At 41.1% G+C, this 23277-nt stretch overlaps 1 protein-coding gene across 5 annotated transcripts in view; it reads right to left on the bottom strand.

The window, feature by feature from the left end:
• Positions 1 to 356: 356 nt before the first annotated feature.
• The window catches only part of LRRC3B (leucine rich repeat containing 3B), an 86710-nt gene continuing 63789 nt past the window's right edge, over positions 357 to 23277 (bottom strand). For 2 of the 5 annotated variants that reach the window (XM_065583504.1, XM_065583506.1), the window contains 3 exons: positions 14116 to 14411; positions 7965 to 8033; positions 357 to 1296 (listed from right to left, as the gene is read on the bottom strand). The gene's annotated coding sequence lies outside the window, so the exon portion shown is untranslated. Of the gene's footprint in view, positions 1297 to 7964; positions 8034 to 14115; positions 14412 to 14505; positions 14569 to 23277 lie in introns of all 5 variants that reach the window. The other 3 variants (XR_010598337.1, XR_010598338.1, XM_065583505.1) reach the window with 3 other exon arrangements.

Genomic DNA, 23277 nt, shown 5'->3' with positions numbered 1-23277 from the left:
TCCAGACAAATTAGATTTAGGTTTGCAGTAGCTCAAGCTCCATCATGGGTTGTAACATGCAGAAATGAGTGGGGCACTGTCAAGCAGAGCCAGGCTTTTAGCATATGCTGGGACCTTTTTTTCTGGCTAAGACAAAACAATGAAGAACCACTGTTTTGCAGAATCCTGCTTGACTTCTTAATAGCATTAAATGTAGTGCAGCCCGTTCAAGGGTAGTAGTCAGGATGATATCCTGTTTCAAGAAGAGTTTTCTCACCACGTATCTCCGTGATAAATCAGATGTGAATTCCTTCGGAAATATATGTAAAACTAGTCATCCCCATGATAACAAGTTTAATTTTACACTGACACAGGTGCTTCATCATTTGTTTATTTTTAAAGGATAAAAATACAAACAGTTCTCTAAGAAAAAAACATTACAATGCACAAGTATAGTCACCTCCTACAACATGTGAGACAAACAAACAGAGAAGAGGTCATATGATAAACAATAAAGGCATCTCCCCAGAATCCTGTTTTGGTATTAATCAAACACTGCACACTGGAGAGTGTTAGTTCTAGATGTTCAAATCTGATACTGTGGGCCAGATTCTCAAAACTGAGTCTCTTTGAAGGTCAGATGCCCACTGCATGCCTCTCACATGGCTGGCCAATTCTGCTGGCAGGTGATTGGGAACGGGGAACAAGCCATATCCCTGACTGCTTCTCACCTCCTTTGGCACATTTCCCTGGGGAAATGGGGAGTAGGGGAATAGCGTGGTGCAGCCCCTGAATGGAGTAAAGTCTGCCTGTCTTTACATGGAACACACAAGCTGGGATTTGAGAGAAGGAGAGGCTCTTTATGTACTTCCCTATCACTGGGCATGTGTGTAGGTGCCAGGCACAATTCAACCTACAGTAAATATTTGGCTTATGTCAGTTGATGCTAAGCTATCTCTTGCTTGCTCCGTATTTAAAATGAGAAGACAACTTGCCATTAGTGATACTTTACATTTTGAACAGGATCTCTTGTTTGCTCTGTGCACTGATCAACCCATCTAACAGCGTATCTCCTTTGGTGATCGCTGCTCCATCAGTCATCTCAAAGGGATCAAGGGTCATAAACAGAGATTTTAGGTTAAATCAGGAAATGTTGGAATGAGATGCAGTCAGAATTAATGGCATGAAACAGAAAGCAGTTACTGTGAGAAGCATACAGAAAACAGCAGAGACAGGAACTCAGAAGAGACTAGGATATAAATAAAAGGACAGGTGTTCTCTTCGGTTGTGTAATGTGATGGAAACTCAGTAATTGATCTATAAATAGAAGAGAACAAAAGCAAAACATTCAGAAAAGTAAACTAAGGGCCAGATCTTCAGTTGGTGTAAATCCATGGACGTCAGTGTTATTAAGTGATTTACTCTGGCTGCATATATGACCTTGCAAATTTACGGTAAGCAGGGACAAAAATAGCATTTGTCAGAAAACATTCACCAAAGCGCCTAATGTTATGGACTACACTCTGTGGACAGAGTTGTGATAAATTGATGATGATAAAAGAAATAACAAATGCAGACTATACCTGGACGACTAGCTTCTTTAACAGTTTCTTAATTAACTCATGTATTCAGTGTGTGTCACAGTTACAGACAATCCTATAAAAAGAAGGGGCCACGTTTATATTTTGCTTCATGGGTGTATTTTTGGAATGCCAGTAGCTAAATCAGTACAAATACTGAAGTCAACTAAGCTCAGCCTGAGAGATATCTGATCAGGTTACAGTGGTCACCCTTCAAACTTGGCACATTTTGCTGTAAATATAGTTACCTCAGTGTTTGTAGTACTAAATAACATTCCTTTAGTAGTTTTTGATGGCAACTGGCAAATTTTTAACAGTGACCATTTTACATATTGTGTAGAAAAATGAACCAAAATGTCAGAGTTAAAATCTAAGTGAAAATCATACTTCAACTCTAAGACCATCTAAGTCTAAATTTTAGCTTCAGTGCTTTAAAGTGAAATGCTAGTCTCAATTTTTCCTGTTTTCAAACCCCTCTTCTTTCCTTTTTACTGAGCTGAGGCTGGGCAATTTTCACTGAAGTGATTAATTCAACTGTATCTTTTTAAACATAGAAAATGAGGCGATCTAATTTTTTCTTTTGGTAGAGCGCTTACACCAGTGAGCAGTTTCATAAATGAAGATGGACTCCGTTTGTGTTCCAAGATTAGGAAGAAAACTCGTGTGAGGAGAAGAGCACTTCCTGGTTTTCCTAGGCCAACATCATTGTTGAATCTTATGCTTTAAGAGCTGACATTTCACTAAGCAGTCTAAAGTAAAAACTGTGTTTTCATTTGAAACTTATCATCTAAAAGCTTTGGATCCTGTGTGCAAGTCAGCTTAAATATTCATGTCTATTGAAGGGAGTAATCACAGGCTTGGAGCTTTTCTGCACAACCCACTTTCATGCAATAGCTGTTATGTACATATCACAGAGCCAGTCTCAGTGTTATCATTTACCTTATTGTCAAAGACTAGGGGGTCTGATCCTCGGCAACTATAAATCAGCACAGCTCCATTGACTTCAAAAGAATTACACCAATTAAAGTCTGCTGAGGCTCTGGCCTTAAAACTCTCGCTTAGAGCAGGATCTTTCCACTTGTCAAGTGGTACTAAAATAACTGCAGTTGAAAGTGTTTTCCTCCCACTGTTGCTAAATCTAAAACCCCGTAGAGGAGCTTGCTTCAGATCTATTGGTGTGTCTCAGCAGCTATTGTTCACATTCGCAGGTGAGCAGTCTCCTAGAAGCCTAATCTTTACAAAGCTTTATATTTTAGTACAGCACAATAGTAATAAATAGGAAGATCTTTATTTGTATTGTGGAATAGTTCTACCTGGCTAAGGAATGATTTCTGCAGCACAGACAATACACATTGTTTAATTTAAACTTATTAATAGCTTTGGAAACATGTATATTCACAAAATTGAATGCCAGTAACCTTCCTGAGGATAACTGCAAGCCACGTGAGTGCATTATTTTTGAAGGACTAGCAGAGTCAGAAAGAGTTACATCACTTTACATGGTATTCAATTAATTTATAAACCAGTTAAAACCACCCCTTTGGTACATCCTGCCTGTTTTGGAACTGTATAGACTAAAATCCAATAAAACTAATGTAAACGTCTTACAGGTTAGTAACTTATGGGTCAGTTTACCAAAAGAGCAGTAATGCAACATACAAATTCCCATAATCTTTTTCAAAAATGGCAATGTAATATACTTTGTCATAAATGACAACTCCTTAAATTTGTATCTTCATCAATGAAACTAGTTATGATTAACAAGGTTTGAGCTAGTTGGAAAAATGTTCAAATAACTTTCATTTTTTTAATTTTTGAAAAATGTCAATTGCATGAGCTGTTTAAATAACAGCAAAAAGTTTTGCACAGCTGTACCCAAAATGCTTCATGAAGAATATACCAAGATCAAGTCTGAACTGCAATATAGTGAAAACCCACTGGAACAGGGATAATATATTAATAATGATGATCTTTTGCACTTGTGTAGCACTTTCCCTAAGACCCGTTTGTCCACCTCTCCATCCAATGGCTTAGTGCTTTCTTCCATGCTGTCCCTTTTGCATGAAATGCCCTTCCTGTGCTACTCTGTGAAACCACTATCTTGTCCTCTTCCAAATTCTTAAGATCCACTTCTGTTGTGGGTCCCCGTAGGAAATTACCAAGTGATACGGCCAGTAGGACTGACTTGTACCTATTTTATTTGAATAGTTACATCATATAAACCATCTAGCTATGCACATAGCTGGTCCATATCACCACATGTTCCTATCACTATTCCTCTTGTCCTCCTTCTCCCATTCCATCCTATTATCTGTTATATCCACTTGTTACTTATTGTCTGAAACTAGACTGTAAACTCTTTGAGGACCGGGCTGTCTTGTACAATATCAAGCAGAACAGAGCCTGGGTCCTGACTGGGGCCTCTGATGCTAGCCTACTACACATAATAATCAATAATCTGAGGATCTCAAAGTGCTTTGGAAACGTTAATGAATTACATCTCACAGCATCTCGGTGGCCTGTGCAATTATTATTCTCATTTTACAGATGGGGAGTCTGAGGCTTAGAGAAGTGATATGCGATTAGAGGAAGTTTGTGGTGGAGCCAAAAATAAAATCTAAAGCTGGGCTGAAAATGTGTCAATATTTCAATAAATAACAAAACAAAAAAAAGTTACTAAAATGGCTGCAAAACACTTTTTATTTTCCACCCAGTTCTACTAGAATCTGCATCTCTTGAATCACAATAGTATCATTTAATAATCACCAGGCTGTGTTTCCTTCATATTGACAGTAAATCTGTCTTAAGTGTTGACAAGGGACTGACACAAATAGGTTGCCTAACAAAGGCGGATTAATAAACATGGAGTAGAATTGTACTCAGTGTGTTTTGGGGTGGTTTCTGAAAACAGGAGATTTGATTGATGGCTAGGGTGTTCTCTTGTACAGATCTCAATGTACTGGATGCATTACAAATAATGCCCCTGATTCGGAAATATTTAATTCTGGCTAGTGGGTCTTGCCCACATGCTCAGGATCTAACTGGTTGCCATGTTTGGGATTGGGAAGGCATTTTCCCCCAGGTCAGATTGGCAAAGACCCTGGGGTTTTTAGTCATTTTCTGCAGCATGGGGCAGAGGCCACTTGCAGGTTTAAACTAGTGTAAACGGTGGCTTTTCTGTAACTTGAAGTTCTTAAATCATGATTTGAGGACTTCAATAATTAGCCAGAGATTAGGGGTCTATCACAGGCGTGGGTGGGGGAGGTTCTGTGGCTTGCAATGTGCAGGAGGTCAGACTAGATCAGAGGTTCTCAAACTGGGGGTCATGACCCCTCAGGGGGTCGTGAGGTTATGATGTGTGTGTGTGGGGGGGGACACAAGCAGTCAGGCTCCACCCCAAACCCCACTTCACCTCCAGTATTTATAATAGTGTTAAATATATAAAAAAGTGTTTTTTAAATGTATAAGGGGAGTCACACTCAGAGGCTTGCTGTGTGAAAGGGGTCACTAGTACAAAAGTTTGAGACCCACTTGACTAGATGATCATAATGGGCTCTTCTGGCCTTAAAGTCTATGAGTCTAATTCCTTGCGTTTGTTTAAGATGCTGTTATGCATAGCGGGATGTTAGGAAATCAATTTTTAACTACTGTAACCAGTACAATAAAAGAGGAGAGGAGGTATTAATGTACTTAAAAAACACAAGATAAAAATAAAATCCCAAACGCATTAATAAAAAAAAAAAAAGAATGAGCTTCCAGCTTTCTATGGTAAAATATCTTTAGAACCCATACAGAACAGCATTCATCCCATGTACATTGACTGTATCCTTTTCTATGTAGAATACAGAACCCACACTAGGCAATGATGCTCTAATTACCAGTATTGGAATGGCCTAATGCACCCACAACATACATTCCCAGCACTAGCAGTGTTCAGGGGATTACATACAGTCCAGAAGGTTGGCCATTCCACTGAAATGAGTACTTTAGTGCTACAGGTGAATACAGTCAGAACCAATACATCCCTACCTGTGACTTGCTGTTGAATGTGCTTTCTGACCTTACTCCTTGATTCCCCCCCATGGAATGGAGAAGAGGAGATGATATGGGTGGCACCTCACCTGCTCCACTTCAGAGGCAGCAAACAACCCTTACAAGTTTGTTTCTCTGTGAGGTGGCACCAAGTCATTCCACATATGCAGACTTGTCAGGCATGTGCAAAGTTTGCAAATGTATCTGAAACTTCCTGCTGGATTCAAAGGGCACAACTGAAATCTTTTTCAAATGTTACACAGCTCTAGTGTGATACTACTTGATTTGTCTGTCAGGCATTTAAGGTATGCAGTGTTGTAGAGACCTGAAGAGCTATGTGGAAACTCTAAAGTTTCTCTCTCTCACCAGCAGAAGTTGGTCCAATACAAAATATTGCTTCACCCACCTTGTCTCTCTCAAGATATCTAATGTACCTTCCTTCAGAGTATGACTGCAGACAATGAGACCCTCATTTTCAAACCTTACTACCCTACATAAGACACCAAATCCATATTTAGGCAGTTAAATAAGTGGCAAAACTTTCAGAGCTTCTAGGACCCACAGCCCTCACTGAAGTTAGTGATGCTTTCCCCCTAAAGCCAGGTCTGGGGCACTATGCTTTAACGGCAGTACGTGAAGCTTCAATGTGTATTATTCAGACAGTCTGTTTTTCAGGATATTGCTTTCAGTCTTGTGCCTCACAGCCCAGTAATCCACTAATGCCCACACCTGTGGCTTTCTGTGAAGAGAAAGCATTGCAGAAGGTACTGGTTCAGCTGCTCCCAGATGTGGCAACCAACTGGCACCATTAACAGGTGTACATTGTTTAGAATGCGGTAGCACCCAAAGCGCACAAAACGCTTTCCAAACACAGATGGAGACAGTGCTCTGAAGAGCATACAAAATATCTGGTGATGTGCAGTAGCTGTTTTTGACTGCATGCAAAGCATGCTACAAGCTTAGCTTCTGATGGGAATTCTTGACAGCTCCCCAGCACTGATCTGCACTACACTTAGTCCAAGGGCTTCAGATTCTGCTTTCAATCCCTGAAGATAAGGACTGACAGAGGGAAAAAATATGACCTCCATAATAAAGTACGATATGAATAGTTATTATAGAACCCAACTGGGGTTCACTGTGTGGAAGCTAACAATTGGCTAGATTGAACAAACTACACACAGCCTTGCTGCCTGGTGTGCAGAGAGATTGCAAAGGCTGCACCTCCTACCCCACCCATCCCCTTACACTGGTGGACTCTACTACTCTGGTTGCACTGAACTGATGAGGAGGGGGAACAGAGCTGGGGCTTTGCTATCTCCCTGCCTGGTTTAGTGTGATATGAGCTCCCATCAGTACAGGTAAGGAGCAGCCCCCATGGGCCCCTAAAGGCAGAGACTGTGTTTGTGATCAAGCTTTGGCAGCACATTGCAAAAGGTAGAGAAGGCTTCCTGGGCAAGACCCACTCTCCCTATCAGGCTTCATATTTTTAAAATGGGGGTAGCCATAAAAACGTATACCACATTTTAAGTGGCTTCACTTCCCACTGCAAATGTTACATTGACAAGGGACTACTTTTTTCCCTTGTAATATATGATAGTGAATTTCAAACCCAGGGCGAGAAGTCTTCAGATTTTCTTCATTGTTTCTAAAATAATTTGGAAACACCTAATACATGATGCAGTGTGAAAACTGAAATGTGTCTTTTTAATTTAAATCTTTTGATTACTGCACGTCTGCCTGCGTTACGTATTCATTTTCAAATTATCTTAAAGTCTTAATTTAGACAATCTGAAGTTCTCTAACCCAGGTTTGTAATTCCCAATAGTTTCAAGCTGATTTGAGTAATCCATCTATAAGTCTCTGTATTAGGAACAGATTTAAAATACCTCAATCAAACTTTAAATCTGGTCCTAATACAGAGACTTAGAGCTGCAATTCAGATCAGCTTGAAATGCTTGGGACTTCAAACAAACATATGTTCAATAGAAAAACCTTCTACACAAAACATGCCTTCCCTTAAAGCCGACCTGCAAAGAATTTCTTTAAAAGTGGGAATTGTGTCCTTTCCCCTCTTTTATGACATATAAAGTGAGTGATATTTTTTTTAAAAGAAATTCCTGATGGTTATTTACATTTAGAACTATCAGAGAGAGTTTAGTCTTCCCTGGTTTTGCTGAATAACTACCGGGAGGGCGCTGAGATGTTTATTTTGAGCTTTTAACTGAAGGGTGTTGAATCTTTAACAATAGGGATCCTTTATTAAATATGTCAATTAGTCATTGAAGGAAAATAGATGCTAAAAAACAAACCCCAAAGTATAAAACAGTCCGACTAAAAATCCCTTTCCCCCTTAATTGCTGATCATTCACTTACTTGGCTTACATTATTTCACTACTTCTCCTGCCATCATAGAATCCTGCAGCCTAGACGGGATCTGAATTTCTAGTGTGAAAAAACAAAAGGAAAACACAAAACAAAACTTTTTTCAAACACTTTTTCAGGCATCCTTTATAGACCAAAAAGAAAAAAAAAAAGAAGGGAGGGGAGAGGGCAGGCATAAACCTAGTTTATTTTCCTTTGCAGAGGACCTTTATCAAAGTATATTTATTTAAAAGGTAAGCAACTCTTTTTGAATGTGCTTTGTCCCTCATTTTACCAGGAATTTCACATTTGTTGATGTCATATTTGGTAGCAACAAGACTTCACATCCATGATATTTAAGTTCAAGAGTGACAGGTTCCTGGAAGAGACTGTTTTATAATTATTTCTGGTCTGTCCTCCATTATATTTTCAGGGACTCCTGTAACAACCACTTGAGAGAGACATTTATCTCCTTGACAATAAGCATCTCAAGCATGGCTAGCCACTATATCTGACACAGGCTATGTCATCATTGCAAAAAAAGGGGTGAAACCAATGGGAGTTAGCTGTCTAAATAATGCTGAGGATCTGGGCCTGTATTTTTACTGTCAGAAGACTAGGCAAGGTCAAGCATGGACAGTACTGACCTTGCCTACCTACCTCACAGTAAAAACGACACGTGCCTTGTCTCCACTAGGATTTTGCAGCAGGATAGCTAATGGTGTGTTAGTTTTCCTGTGGTTAAAACCAGTTAAAAATGCACCTTTTTTGAGAGAGAAGACAAAACCCAAGAGAGCTTATGAAAGAGTCTATGATGAAATCTTGCTAAGCCAAGTGTCCTGACACCCTAAGAACTGCAACGACTGACAGTGAGGGTATGTCTTCGATAGACTGTTGTATCTAGCGTTAACTGATTGCCAGCTAACTTGAGGTAGCTAACACATTTATAAAAGCTAGTATGGACATTCCCCACAAGCTTGATCCAGATTACAAAGGTTGGTTTCTTCCCTAGGGTAAAGACACACGTTAGCTAGCTCAAGTTAGCTGGCAGTTAACTCTAGGTAAAAGAGTCTAGTGAAGACAAGCACCCAGAGACTATGCATGAGATGAGAGAAGCACTTGATCTCTGTGAGAGGACAAGAAAACATGGATTCACTAAAAATTACAGCAGGCCTAGTGCTGATCTCCCTCGACTCTCACTGACTAATCAGAGTTGTGTACTTACCCTTACCCAAGGGTCAGATCTTAAGGCCCTAGGTGTGAATTTTCCAAATTCCCCAGAAATATTATAGTTTACCTGATGCCTTTTCTGAACAATGTGAAGTTGTAGCCTCACCAGTCCTCCTTGGCCAAGGCAGAAATATTAAAGGAATGAGGAGAAGCACTATAATGTCATAGGACTGGCAAATATGGGTGACAGTAACCCCAGGCTGAGACTTAGGGGGAGTGAACTGGACTGGGACAAGTACCAACCTTTCCATTTTAATTTTCTATAATATGTTTACTTTCTTAAAATTTATGTAGTGAGAGGTTGTTGCTAAGCTGAATTCCTGGGGCAATTACTTTTCCCTGGTAGAGGCTTCTAGGCATTGCTGAAATACAAATAATAAATACTAATCACCTGGGCTAAATGTTTCTCCCAATAGCTATGGTCATTTTTTGCTTGTAGAACTCAGTCAGAGGGTGCTAGAGCCTTCTATCTAGATGCAGTACACTAATCCTATCACCTTTAGGATGTGCAATCAAGCTAAAAATCAAACCTGGGTCAGATTCTCAGCTGCTGTAAATTGGTATAGTTTCTATTGGAGCAGCAGTGATCTACACTACTTGACAATCTGGCCCTTTTTTCTGGAACATATCCAGGAGGACAGTGCAGAATGAGCAGCTTGGTCTCATTGCAGCTGGACATTTAAGAGAAGGGAAAGCAAAGGGAGAAGCAGGAAATGATGTCTTCATTAGCACAGCTCCCACCCCCTTCCCTACACATCTACCCCGTGTTTCTAAAAACACAGACAGCCAGTTTAACACACTGCTGCTGGAACACTGGAGCGTGAACATTATTCTTCTGAGCCAGAGCTTTTAAAACAATGCAGAAAAATATCACTTCTCCGAAGGTCAGTGAGGGAAGAGACTGCTGCAGAAGTAGTGATGTGAGGCAGCTGATTAGCTGTGGCCTTTGGAGTAACTCCTGCTTTGTCTAAGCACTAAGCAAGAACTTTACCTTCCCTGCCAAGTCGGAGGCAGGAGAGCTGCTGAGGCATTTACTGTATTACTGGCCTTGAAGTCCAGAGGCCTTGGATTCATCATCTTGCTCCTCAGAGAACTAGCCTAACAGTTGGGTGGGAAAGAGAGCAGCAGCTGAAGTGTCATTTGCTGGAGTGTCAGCCTTCAGGCTTGAAGAAGCCTCAGAGTTGCGATGCTGGTCAATGGAGCCCTGGCCTAATCACCACCTAGGCGAAGCTGTTCAATGGAGCCCTGGCCTAATCACCACCTAGGCGAAGCTGTTCAGAGAAACCAGCACTGCCTCAGTGCTAGGGGGAGGGGTTGGAGCTGATCTGCTGAAAGAAAGGCACAAATCACCCATATACATGGATGGAGGGGGCTCACAGGAGAAACACTCTCTGAGGTATATACAGGCCAATGAGCTTGTGGGTCTGTCGTGTTAGCGGTGTTGAAAGCCTCCCTGCCAGCTGAGCAGCTCTGCTGAGGTGCCTTGGCTAATGGAGAAAACAAGGCTCTCTAACTTCAAGTGCAAGGCATTGAGGCAGTCTAGGAATTGAGTTAAGTAAACTGTCAGGTGCCCTAGGGCTTGTGGTAGGTAAAATTGTTTTTCATTATTCTGAGATGTCATGTGTTCGGGATTGGGTATGATGTTCTCCTCCTGCATTCCCACAGCTGTGCTGTAACCTCACACATGCTGCAGTGACTTCCTTGTAATCACTACTCCCGACCACTGCACTGGATTGCTGGACATCTCTACCGTATCCGAGGTAGAAACAAAACTTGAACGCCTTAATGGGGCTAAGTCGGGAGGACCGGACGATCTTCATCCGAGAATATTGAAGGAATTGGCGCGGGAAATAGCGGGCCCGTTAGCGATAATATTTAATGAATCTGTAAACTCGGGGGTGGTCCCGTTAGACTGGAGAATAGCTAATGTGGTTCCTATTTTCAAAAAAGGGAAAAAAAGTGATCCGGGTAACTACAGGCCTGTTAGTTTAACATCTGTAGTGTGCAAGGTGTTAGAGAAAATTTTGAAGGAGAAATTAGTTGAGGACCTGGAGGGTAGTGGCAATTGCGATAATTTACAACATGGTTTTACGAAGGGCAGATCGTGCCAAACGAATCTGATCTCCTTCTTTGAGAAGGTAACGGATTTATTAGATAAGGGAAATGCGGTGGACCTAATATACCTGGATTTCAGTAAAGCGTTTGATACTGTACCCCATGAGGAATTATTGGTTAAACTAAAAAACATGGGGATCGATTTGAAAATCCAGAGATGGATAAGGAATTGGTTAATGGGGAGAATGCAGCGGGTCGTATTGAAGGGTGAACTGTCAGGTTGGAGGGAGGTTACCAGTGGAGTTCCCCAAGGTTCGGTTTTGGGACCCATTTTATTTAATCTATTTATAACTGACCTCGGAACCGATTGCAGGAGTAGGCTGGTAAAGTTTGCGGATGATACGAAGGTGGGAGGCGTTGTAAATTCGGAAGAGGATAGGGATATCCTGCAGGGAGACTTGAATGAGCTTGTGAATTGGAGTGTCAGAAATAGGATGAAATTTAATAGTGAAAAGTGTAAGGTGATGCATTTGGGGATGACCAATAACAATTTTAGTTACAAGATGGGGACGCATTGGTTAGAAGTAACGGAAGAGGAGAAGGACCTAGGGGTCCTTGTAGACCGCAGGATGACTATGAGTCGACAGTGTGACGTGGCGGTGAAAAAAGCCAATGCTGTCTTGGGATGCATTAGGCGAGGTATATCTAGTAGGGATAAGGAGGTCCTGCTTCCGTTGTACAAGGCGCTGGTGAGACCTCATTTGGAGTACTGTGTGCAGTTCTGGTCTCCCATGTTTAAAAAAGATGAACTCAAACTGGAACGGGTGCAGAGAAGGGCCACTAGGATGATCAGAGGAATGGAAAACCTGTCGTATGAAAGGAGACTAGAGGAGCTTGGGTTGTTTAGTCTGACCAAGCGAAGGCTGAGGGGTGATATGATTGCTATCTTTAAATATATTAGAGGGATTAATACAAGGGAGGGAGATGAATTATTCCAGCTTAGTACTAACGTGGATACGAGAACGAATGGATATAAACTGGCCGTGGGGAAGTTCAGGCTTGAAATTAGACGAAGGTTTCTGACCGTTAGAGGGGTGAAATATTGGAACGGCCTTCCGAGGGAAACGGTGGGGGCGAGGGACTTGTCTGGCTTTAAGATTAAGTTAGATAAGTTTATGGAGGGAATGGTTTAATGGTAAAACATAGTTGTCAAGAAAAACCAAGCAATGGTAGGTAAATAGCATAATGGCTAAAAGGGGTCAGGATGGAGACTCTTGCCTATATGCTCGGGGTCTTACTGATCGCCATATTTGGGGTCGGGAAGGAATTTTCCTCCAGGGCAGATTGGCTGAGCCTCTGGAGGTTTTTCGCCTTCCTCCGCAGCATGGGGCAGGGATCTCTAGCAGGAGGGTCTCTGCCGATTGAAGTCACTAATAACAGGATTGGGGACTTCAGCAGCAGAGTCCAGGGAAGGGGCGGAGATGGTTTTATGGCCTGCAGCGTGCAGGGGGTCAGACCAGATGATCATAATGGTCCCTTCTGACCTTAAAGTCTATGAGTCTATGAGTCTATGAACTCTTGCAGGCAGACTGTGGCCATGTGTACATGACAAAGTTTTCCCAGCATTGCTATGGCAAGTTCGGCATGTGAAAACCATGCCCCTAAATGACACAGTGATGTTGGAAACCCTGTTCTCTCAACCCCCACCTCCCCCCCCCCAGCACAGCTTATCCTAGCAAGAGAGTTCTTTTGGCAGCACAGCTGATGTCATACAGTTTTAACTATACCAGCAAAAGAACTCCCTTTGCCCATATATACTGTGTCTCTAGTAGGTGATGTTGCTGGTACAACTGCACCAGCAAAGCCTTTCTAGGATGTACTAGTGCAGGTTCTCCTCTAGTCTCAATGCTCCTTCTGGATCCAACAGCATGCTGCAAAAGTCACTCTTTATCATGGGTGAGGAACAGATTGGGGGGGGGTGAAATAGTGCTGAAGGGGGACTGCTACAAAAGGGGATGGGTGGGGCGGCAGAGATTACTCCTGGCCTTGCTCAGCCGATCCAATGACACTGGTTATGTCCTCAGGCTCTCCTGCCCCTTCTCCTCTCTCTCAACCCATAAACTCCTAGCTTACCTTCCCGATGGGCTGCCTAGATTCCCTCCAATATCTTGATTCTGACTGACTTCTCCAGTCAACCCTGGCTCCCACAAGCTGCCCCTCCTTCTGCCCAGCCGTCCATTGCCCTCTAGTGAAGTATGAGTTACAAACTTCTGCTAGCCCCCACCCTGTCCAACTGCTTGGGGGACATGGTGATGGAAAAATAAGTGACTATTTTCCACTGATGGGAAATGTTGTACATGGAGCTGCACAAAATTTGACAGATTTAAATTTGAGTGGTTTAGAAGGACCCTGTTGCCATGAAGGAAACAAATCTGCCAGTGATCCAAAGGATGATTTAGTCCCCAAAGTAAGAATAATGGGTTTGGTTTTAGAGACAGATTACCCCTATGTAGAACAGGCAATTGTGGCAAATCTGCTTGTCTTTTGGTAGCTGAAGCTATTACATAGTGCGGATGGAATAGCTTGGCAGGCTGAAGCAGAGGCATGATATGCAAAACTTAACTTAGCAACTAAGTACCTGTGTGTTCCAGGAATGTTAGTAATGGCTTCATTTCTGTGCCATCACTTCCACCTACAGAACACATTTCAGCATTACACCATTAATTAAAGAGCATGAAATACAGATTTAGATTGGAATATCTAGAACCGCTTAAACCACTACAGGAGTTTCAGGCTTTTGTAATTAGTATACCCAGCTTTCCCTCCCTGACACACCTCTATCCTGGATCCCCTCCTCTTCATTTGGACACATACTAACCCACGTTTGAGGCTGCTTGGTTCCCAAGGTCATGATCGTAAGATAAATTGCATTGTTAGAGCACACACAATTGAATGAGAGGATAGAAGAGCTGAGGGCTTAATCTGGTAAACCAGTGCAGTTAAAAAAAAAAAAAAAGTTAGGAACCACTGTCAAATGTTCGCTAGGAGCAGCTCCATCAGGTCTGCTAGTAGGAAACGCTTCTCCAAATCTTCAGGCTAGGTTGCATATGTCCTTTCATAGACTTCTGTTTGTACTGCATTCTGGGTCCTCTTCTTTGGGTTTCAATCCAACACCTACAGCAGAAAGAGCATGTGTGTCAGGCACCTACTGTTGTACTCAAATTTTATATAAAAAGCATCTGAATAGTCATAACCCTTACACTTTTACCAGCTAAAAACTGACTGCGGTTCATGCCTGCAATCACTCCAATGTTGTTGTGTCACAACAAATCTAATGGTATAAGAAAGAGAAGCAGTTCAGTACTGAGTCAGGATTTACCCTGAGGATTTTACAAATATAAAGCATTTTTTTAATCATTGCAAGTTCTCTCTCAAACCATCAATGAGGTATTGACGGACTCACTCTTCGAAGTCAAAATGATGTGGTCAATATTCATGTATACATGTGATTTATTAATGCAATGAATGTAGTTTAGCTGAGGGAATAGTATCTGGGTACCAGCTAGCTTCAGGTTTGCAGTTCAGTCCTTCTGCATATTTAATTTTACCTCATCTTTGCTAATTAATTTGAACTAAAATGCAGAGGTTATGATGAAGGGTTGTCTCCGTGCAACTTCCTCTCTTTCAGAGGAAAGCTTGAAAATACCAGAGCACATTCCTTCAAAGGCAAACTATGCTGATTTAGCTCACTCCAGCAGTATGTTCACAAAAAACAAACAAACAAAAACCAAAACCAATCCCCGGCTGCTCAGCAGCAGTGACTGTGAAAAATACTGGAGATTACAAGTATTTAAACAATAATGGCTGTTTTTCCTAGTCTCCTGCTGGCTGCCACAATTCTACTGAAAAGTGACTGTGTGTGAGCTGCTGACTAAACACGCTCTAGTCTTCTGAAGAAAGCGCTTTATAAGAACTGCCTACATATAACTGTAATGTCGGTGAGTACCTACCTACCAAAAGAGCAGAATTTGTCCCTTATTATTTATGCACTGCTTAAAGTGTACACAAATAAAGTGCTATCATGGTTATCTATTAGAACACTGAGAAGTAATCGCCAACTCCTGATCTAGTTTTCCAAGAGGGCATGTCTCAAACCACCTTTTTCCAGCAGGCATAGAGTTTTCTAAGTGTGAACCCAGTATTAACCTCTTAATTCCAGCATGTCACCAGAAGCTCTCTGAATACGTCTTGATGCAACAATTTCTTTTAAAGAGCACATGCTGTGGGTGAAATCCTGACCCCACTGAATCAATGGCAAAACTCCCATTGACTGCAGAGGCGCCAGAATTTTCACCCCCAGGTACTTTTTAAACAAGGTACATTATGATCAGTGTACCTGGTACATTTGGCAACAGCACTGTGATTAAAGCTGAATTGAGCCTTTTTTTCCAGGAATCTGAAATTGATTGTGTTGTTTCACAAATGATGCCTAAAAATGAGGTGCTGTCTGCTGGAGTTTCAGGATTGCCAACCGTAATAAAAAGAAACGCATGGTTCAGTGAACTTCCAAGTTTGTCCTTTCTAAGAATGGTTGTTAAATTATGAACTTTTAAACTGATGGGTTAAATAGGTAAAGTTTTCTTTCATATGCAGAATGTTAAAGTAAAATACAGTTATTTTCACCTGGCTGTTTTAATTCAGTAAGCATTCTGCTTAAGAACGTTTCCGAGTGTATGCTTCAATTTATTTATGGAATTTAATGTATCATCTGATATAAGGGCCATGTAAAAACTCAGAAAAAAAGTGGGCATCAAATATAGCTTCATCTATTTACATATTTCCCAATAAAGTCCATAAACAGCAACACGAGAAAAGTGGTTTTAACAAATGAGAGACAGCTGGTCGAAGATTAAACATGTGTACAGCTAAGAAAGTTAAATTAAAAGGTTATGCAACTTAAGTCATCAAGACAATACTAAACACCAAAAACAGATTAAGGTTATAGTGCAGCTGGAATTAGCTGGGGAAGAGGGGTGGGAAACAACCCCTAAAATATTTCAGGTATAGCTGACAAACAACCTTAACTGATGACTAACTGAGAGCCAGATTCTGGTTCAATCCCCACAATCTTGCTGCAAGAGTCTAAAACTTTAGCATGCTCATCATTAAAAAAAAAAACAAATAATTTCCCTCTTCAATATATTTAATTACTTAACAATATACAGTTTAGAAATATCACCAGCAAAAGAGAGATCATTTGTTGGTTTCATAGTTAAATTTCATCTAACTATTTGAGTCACTTTGGCTAAATCCAGAATAAATGGATTCTCGTCTACTGGTACAAGTAAATGCTGTGTAGAACTACATTCATAAGAGCCTGTTAAGGGTCCTTCCCCACTCTGAATTCTGGGGTACCTATGTGGGGACCCGCCTGAAAGACCCCCTAAGCTTATTTTTACCAGCTTAGGTTAGAAACTTTCCCAAGGCACAAATTCCACCTTGCCTTGAACAGTATGCTGCCACCACCAAGTGATTTAGACAAAGAATCAGAGAAATGACCACTTGGAGTCCTATTCTCCCAAAATATCCCCCCAAGCCCTGCACCCCCTTTCCTGGGGAAGGCTTGAGAATAATATCCTCACCAATTGGTACAGGTGAACACAGACCCAAACCCTTGGATCTTAAGAACAATGAAAAAAAATCAACCGGATTCTTAACTGAGGAATTTTAATTAAAGAAAAGGTAAAAGAATCACCTCTGTAAAATCAGGATGGTAAGTACTTTACAGAATAACAAAAGATTCAAAAAACACAGAGGATTTCCCCTCTAGGCAAAACTTTAAAGTTACAAAAACAGGGATAAACCTCCCTCTTAGCACAGGGAAAATTCACAAGCTAAAACAAAAGGTAATTTAACACATTTCTTTGCTATTACTTACTATTTTTGCAAGACTAGATGCTTAGTTCAGATATGGCTTAGGGAGATGTATTTTTCCTGCCCTGTTTCCTTATTGACTCCGGGAGACACAGACAAAAAACCTTCCCCCACAGATTTGAAAGTATCTTCTCCCCTTATTGGTCCTTTTGGTCAGGCGCCACCCAGGTTATCTGAGCTTCTTAACCCTTTACAGGTAAAAGAGGAATAACCCTTTACAGGGTAAAGAGGGATTTTATGCTACCCTTAGCTGTATGTTTATGATAGAGCCCTTAGAAAAAAATGAAAGCAACTTTAAGATGAGAAATAAAGCACCCGTAAGTCAAGAAATGCAGTGTATAGGATAAAAGCTCAGCCTCAAAAGGTGACCAGCAAAAATGGCCATTTTGTTTATTTGCTTATGATGTATGTGTAAGCAGGAACTGAATGAATGCTTCCCTGACAGCTAGCTGGGTGGGATAGAGACTTTGGGTGTGTTTAAGCAGGGCAGGAGCAAACTGTATTTACATAGATATTGAGCAGATAGAGCGGTGTCAAAGTAATCAACTTTGGCTGGTGTTGGGTTACAAATCACCTTAGTACTGAATGCAGGGGTAGTGAAATATGGTTACCAATGTTATAATTATTGTAGGAATACAGGAAAGCAGGACTATGCTTAACCTGTCCCAAATAAGGGGGTCCCCCTCAGCTGAAAGAACCTGGTTAAGCCAGGGGCTTGAATGCCAGAGCACTGTGATGATAAGAGGGGTGGGGGGCAGGTGTTCTAACTAGGAGGCTGCAAACCCTCCCTAAGGGTTCTTCCTAGACTAGTTAAACCTGTTCCTCCCCACTGCTTAAATAGGCTTCATTAGGAGTCTCTGTTATTTTAAATGCTCAATCACAGCTGAAACCATGTTGTGGTAGGACTGTGTTTCTGCCCTGTCTTCTAAGAGCTTAAAAATCACTGAGAGCTGAAATCACTTGAGATGGAGCCTGCAGAGAGCTGAAAATTACTAAGAGACTGATGTGCAGAGGTCACAGCATAGAGGCAGGTGGCAGCAGAAGATGACTGACAGTCAACAAGCAAACAAGTGTCTGGTGAGGCACAGCATGCAGCCAGCAGGGCAGCTGGTGGAGAGGCGTGGCCAGCAGAAAGGACCAGAGCCCCACAGAGAGGGGTGGTGAGTGAACGCTCGAGCAGTGGAGGGAGTAAGGTGCTTTACCTCCCCTCAGGGTGGGAGGTGAACTCTGCAGATGCACATCTGAACTCTGGGTCTGTACTGCTCAAGGACAGCAACTGTGAATGGGGTGCAGAGAACAGTCAGGCATGTAAAAGGGACTTTTGGGTTGGTGACCTTGAGAGGAAAAGGACACTGCCCAACTTACTGGGGGGTGGGTTTTTTTGCTTATGGTTTACATTTATGAACCCCGTTTGCAGTGTTTTCCCAACTTAACACCCGGTTACTTGCCTCCTTTTATTAAAAGTTTCTTTTCTACACTCAGACTTGTGCGTAGGGAAGTATTGCCTCTCAGAGGCACCCAGGGGGTGGTGTGTCATTTTCTCAGGTTACTGGGTGGGGGCTCAAGCTGGTTTTGTGTTGCATCGATGGAAAGGAAACCCTAGATATTGAACCCGGCCCTGGTTGCTGCTGGCTCCACCTGGCAGAAGGGTTACATAGGGAGACTGCCTGAAATGTCTGGAGTTTTTCTCCTTCTAAAATTTTTCCCTGCTGGTTGTTTTTTCCCTATACAAGTTTACATCCTATTGTCCACCTTGGAGGACGCTGTGGCCTCTAAGGAAAAAAGGTGCACTTTCAACATGTGTTGAAATCCTTGCATAGACAAAGCAGCTGTAGTTTAACACGTTATCTGGTTGAGGTAAAACCTTGACCAGCTCACACGTGTTAAAACTACAATTGCCTTGTGTACAGTAGGATTGTAACATGTTTGTGTTAACATTAAAAAAAAAACCCTACCATTTCTCCCAGTGAAGACAAAGCCTATGATTACTTGAGAATGCCTCATATTATGACATCACAAGAGCAAGTCTAACAAGCTGAACAACTCAGAGGGGTAGAGATATTTAGACAGACTACTTAAAACTCTGATTTTTTGATTTTCTCAACATCGACTTAATTCCGTCACTATGAGATGCTGGGGACTCAAGTAAAAATTCAAGTTTACCCATTCAGTTAGGGAGAATGCTCACAATAGGTATTTGAGACCTCAAATACATCTTCCATACTAAGACTCAAAATCCTCAACTACTTGATCATTTCTTAAATTTATCTGCAGTGGGAAGGACTTAGACTCTCATCTCTAGCATTCTAGAGCTTGTTGAGTTTTATACTTGTAAACTGTGCTGTATACCTGGGTAATTCAGAGCCATTGCAACAAAAAACAACATCCAAACTATTTTTATTCCCCCAAGAGGAGAAAGGAAAGAAAAAGCCTAACATCTTACAGTAGACTATATCACTGAGTAAAGAACTTGCGTCAAAAAAATCTACCCTCTGACAAATGCAAAAGAAAAGAAAATTGGTCCACAGATACTATTCATAAATACATTTTTGCATCCCCGAGTTTTCATAAGTAGGCCCATATTCCAATTTTTTTTTAAATTAAGTTTAAAAAGGGTCCGTACATTTCACCTAGCAATTTTTTCCTTCTAGTAAGTTGTGTGCTTCTTTTCAGAACAGCAGTAGTATTTGGGAAGCTCTCTAATAATTCAACAAGATGGCTAGAGGGCTGAACTCAGGGACAGAATAAGCCATGCTGGTGACCTGTTATCTTTCATGGCTCACCCAATATGTCCGGACCATAGGAGGGCAGTCTGAAAGGATATGGATGGAAATGTACTAGGTACAGCAGCTGCATGCATAATGTTTACAAAGCAAAGTGGTTCCAAGGCTGAATGGGGAAGAGAGAAGTTCCATGGAATATCGAGTGGTTTGTGTCCTGTAGATATATACAGTAACCAGAGGTAAGTATTAAGTGTAGACGAATGAATGAAATAAGTATGTACCTATTCAGACATGCACACAAACACCTATGGTACAGCATATACATAATATATCCTATACTCATTGATTTGATTTGACTGTCAAGCTCATTGACTGACTGAAGTACAAACAAAACTAAGGACACCTGCACATTTTTTCCATGACAACTGACAGAAGTACTCATTCTCTCTCTCTCTAAATCATCATTGTTTAAAGCTTAACAATTCCCATTTTCACTAAAAACATGCATTTAAGCAAAAGACATTTCCTTGTGAAAAACCAAAACTTCAGAACTTTGTAAATACTTATAGAGAGACTCCCTCACTCTTTGAACAGACCATAAACATGGTCAACATGAATGATAAAAATAAAGCTGCAACATGCCATGTATCCATGGGGAGGTGCATAAGTAACCTTGTCATAGTGAAGTGATGAAAAGAATGCAGCCATCGTATCTGGATGATTCACAGTGGTAACTGATAGTGTTTTCCCCTGTAGTTAGCACTGTGAATCATTGAGAAGCCACTCTAACCACAAGATGCCGTGCTGCTGGCCCTGGGCCTCATGCCCATTCCACCCTTTTGGAGTCTCCTTGTCCACCAAAAGATCTGCTGCTGCTTCAGGGGGCGAGAATGAGGCACAACTGTTTCTACCAGGAGACACCTCTTCTCACTAACAGTGTGGTCTGGGAAGTGAATTATTTTTCCACCTGTCAAAAACATTAGGGAGAAGGGATGGGCTGGGGTGGAATTAAATTTAAAACAATCACAAAGCCTCTCACCCTGGCAAGAATCTAAGCTGTACCACCATGCCTCCTTTCAGCAGTACCAGTGCCTTGGCAGCACCACAGCACTGGTCAATTAACCTGCCCCTTGACAGGCTCTAACATGAGGGGCAGGAAATCAATAACCAGTCATCCTAGCATTCAGAATTAGTATCTCTCTAACATTAATATTGTCACATCCAGCTGCAAGTTGCACAGTAAAGATGAGCTGCAAATCAAGTTATCAGAATTCCATCCACTTCAGTAATATATACTGTATGGTCCCCTCAGCCAGGGAGGGACTCAGTCAGCACATACCACCTAGTAACTCTCTCCACCCACCATCTGCAAGTTGTTTTAGCTAACTGTGAAATGACAGCCCCAACTCTGCTTGTGACCTCATGGCCACCATGGAACTCAGCTGGAGCCAACCAATAAGGGAGCATTTGCATCGAGCCATGTTTACACTACGGAAAAGTTCCGTAAGCATGAAATAGGAGGGTGGGTTTTGGGGTTTTTTTTTTTTGCGTAATTGTCGGGTATACGTTTCCAATTTACGCAAAATTCAAGTTACGCAAGGCATTCCGGAATGGAACGCTTGCGTAAGTCGGGGAGCATCTGTACAGTTTTCCATAATTTTTCTTTTCAATATTATTTTAGACAATTTTTTTTTAAAGGAATGAGCCAAATTTAGTCCACTTTTATCCAGAAAACACATTGAGCTTAATCAAAATGCCTCTTGGCTCTCTTGAAGAGACAATAATCCCCCAAAAGCTGTGGGTTATGTCTGAAGCACCGATTTTCCATACATGTCAACATTTAGATTTGACCAGGAGGCAAAAATATTTTTAATTAAAAAAATTGAATCCAAAGATTCCTCTGCCAGATAATTTTTAAAAAATGCCCTGTGCTATTTCCTGCAATGTAGCAGTTTTAAAAAACATAGAACTCCACTCGTCACACATTTTATACAATAGAAGTGAGAGTGTACAAAAATAACTTGTCAGTGGCAACAAATTATGTTCTGTAATAATAAGAATACACAATATTAGCCTACACTATAGTGTCCCAAAAGGACTGATGTAGTTGTCATTATTACACAGCATCAGCATTAAAAAATAATCCACACAGAAAATAATCACCAGTGTTAAAAAAAAAATCCCTTAAATTATCATGCCCCTCAGAGGTAGAAGGTGGTTACAAAATTTAGAGGAGAGAAAAATTAGGCGTCTGAATAACCCTTCCCCTTTCCAATAACAACCGTCCTGAAGCTACAAGTAAACCAGGTTTTTAACAACTGAGCAACACTATTCCCTTAATTCTCATGTTAATTAAGCTTCAAAGCCTCCCACTTTCCTCACTCACTGAAGTAGAGTCTTGATGGGTCTCTTCCTGTAAAAATGGCAACCTCTAGTTTCTTTACTCAGTTTTTTTATGTTGTGTTAAATACTGTTAGAAATCCAAGTTAGTAATTTTGTGAACAAGACGGAATTTATGAATTAAAAAAAACGGGGGTAAAATCCTGCCTCATGAAAGTCAGTGGGAGTTTTGCCAGTGACTTCAATGGGCCAGGATTTCACCCCGTAAATTTTCCTTTACAAGACATTTTTAGTCAAAGAAGTGATTATGTAAAACCATCATCTTCTTTACTCAACTGATCTGCTCCTTCCTTTTGTGTTTCTTTTCAGTAAAGTAACAGTTGTGACTCAAATTTTTAGGAAGACTGGCAGCACCTGGCCTATACGGCTACTGAAGAGTGACCCGGATACTTTTCCTTGCCAGCTAAATTGTAATTGCAATATTTGTGTGTGTTAGTGTAGTGGTCTAAGAGGCAGAAAAAATCCTGCTTTATTTTTAGATTTTAAGCAGAGATTGCTGTGCTGGCAGTTAAAAGAAATGACCCTTTTACTTGTAACAAGACTAAATTAAATACAGAATCAATTGAGGGTGTACGAATATGAGATTATCTGTACAAAAATCTCTTTTCAAAACGCAGTTTAACTTCATTTTCATAGGTTTGGGTGGGTTTTACAAACAATGAGACAGATCCTGAGCTGGTATAAAAATCATTGTAGCGCCAGAATCTATAGCACAGCGCTTCAGCTGTACATACTGGAAAAAAAATGAAGAAATGATGTAGTTGTCATTATTGCACAGCATCAGCATTAAAAAATAATCCACACAGAAAATAATCACCAGTGTTTAAAAAAAATTAAATTATCATGCCCCTCAGAGGGGTTTATTAATTTATTTTAAGGGGGGGGGGGCAGAGATTAAAAAAAATATGATTCCAATGTGCAAGAAATGAGGGACTCTGACAATTGCCAAGGAGACTTTCTGCTGTTAAAATCATATCTAGTCA

The sequence above is a fragment of the Chrysemys picta genome, chromosome 2 (genome assembly GCF_011386835.1).
Source record: "Chrysemys picta bellii isolate R12L10 chromosome 2, ASM1138683v2, whole genome shotgun sequence".
NCBI classification, from domain to species: domain Eukaryota; kingdom Metazoa; phylum Chordata; order Testudines; family Emydidae; genus Chrysemys; species Chrysemys picta.
The sequence above is the reverse complement of the archived record's forward strand: the minus strand, read 5'-3'. Positions and strand labels throughout refer to the sequence as shown.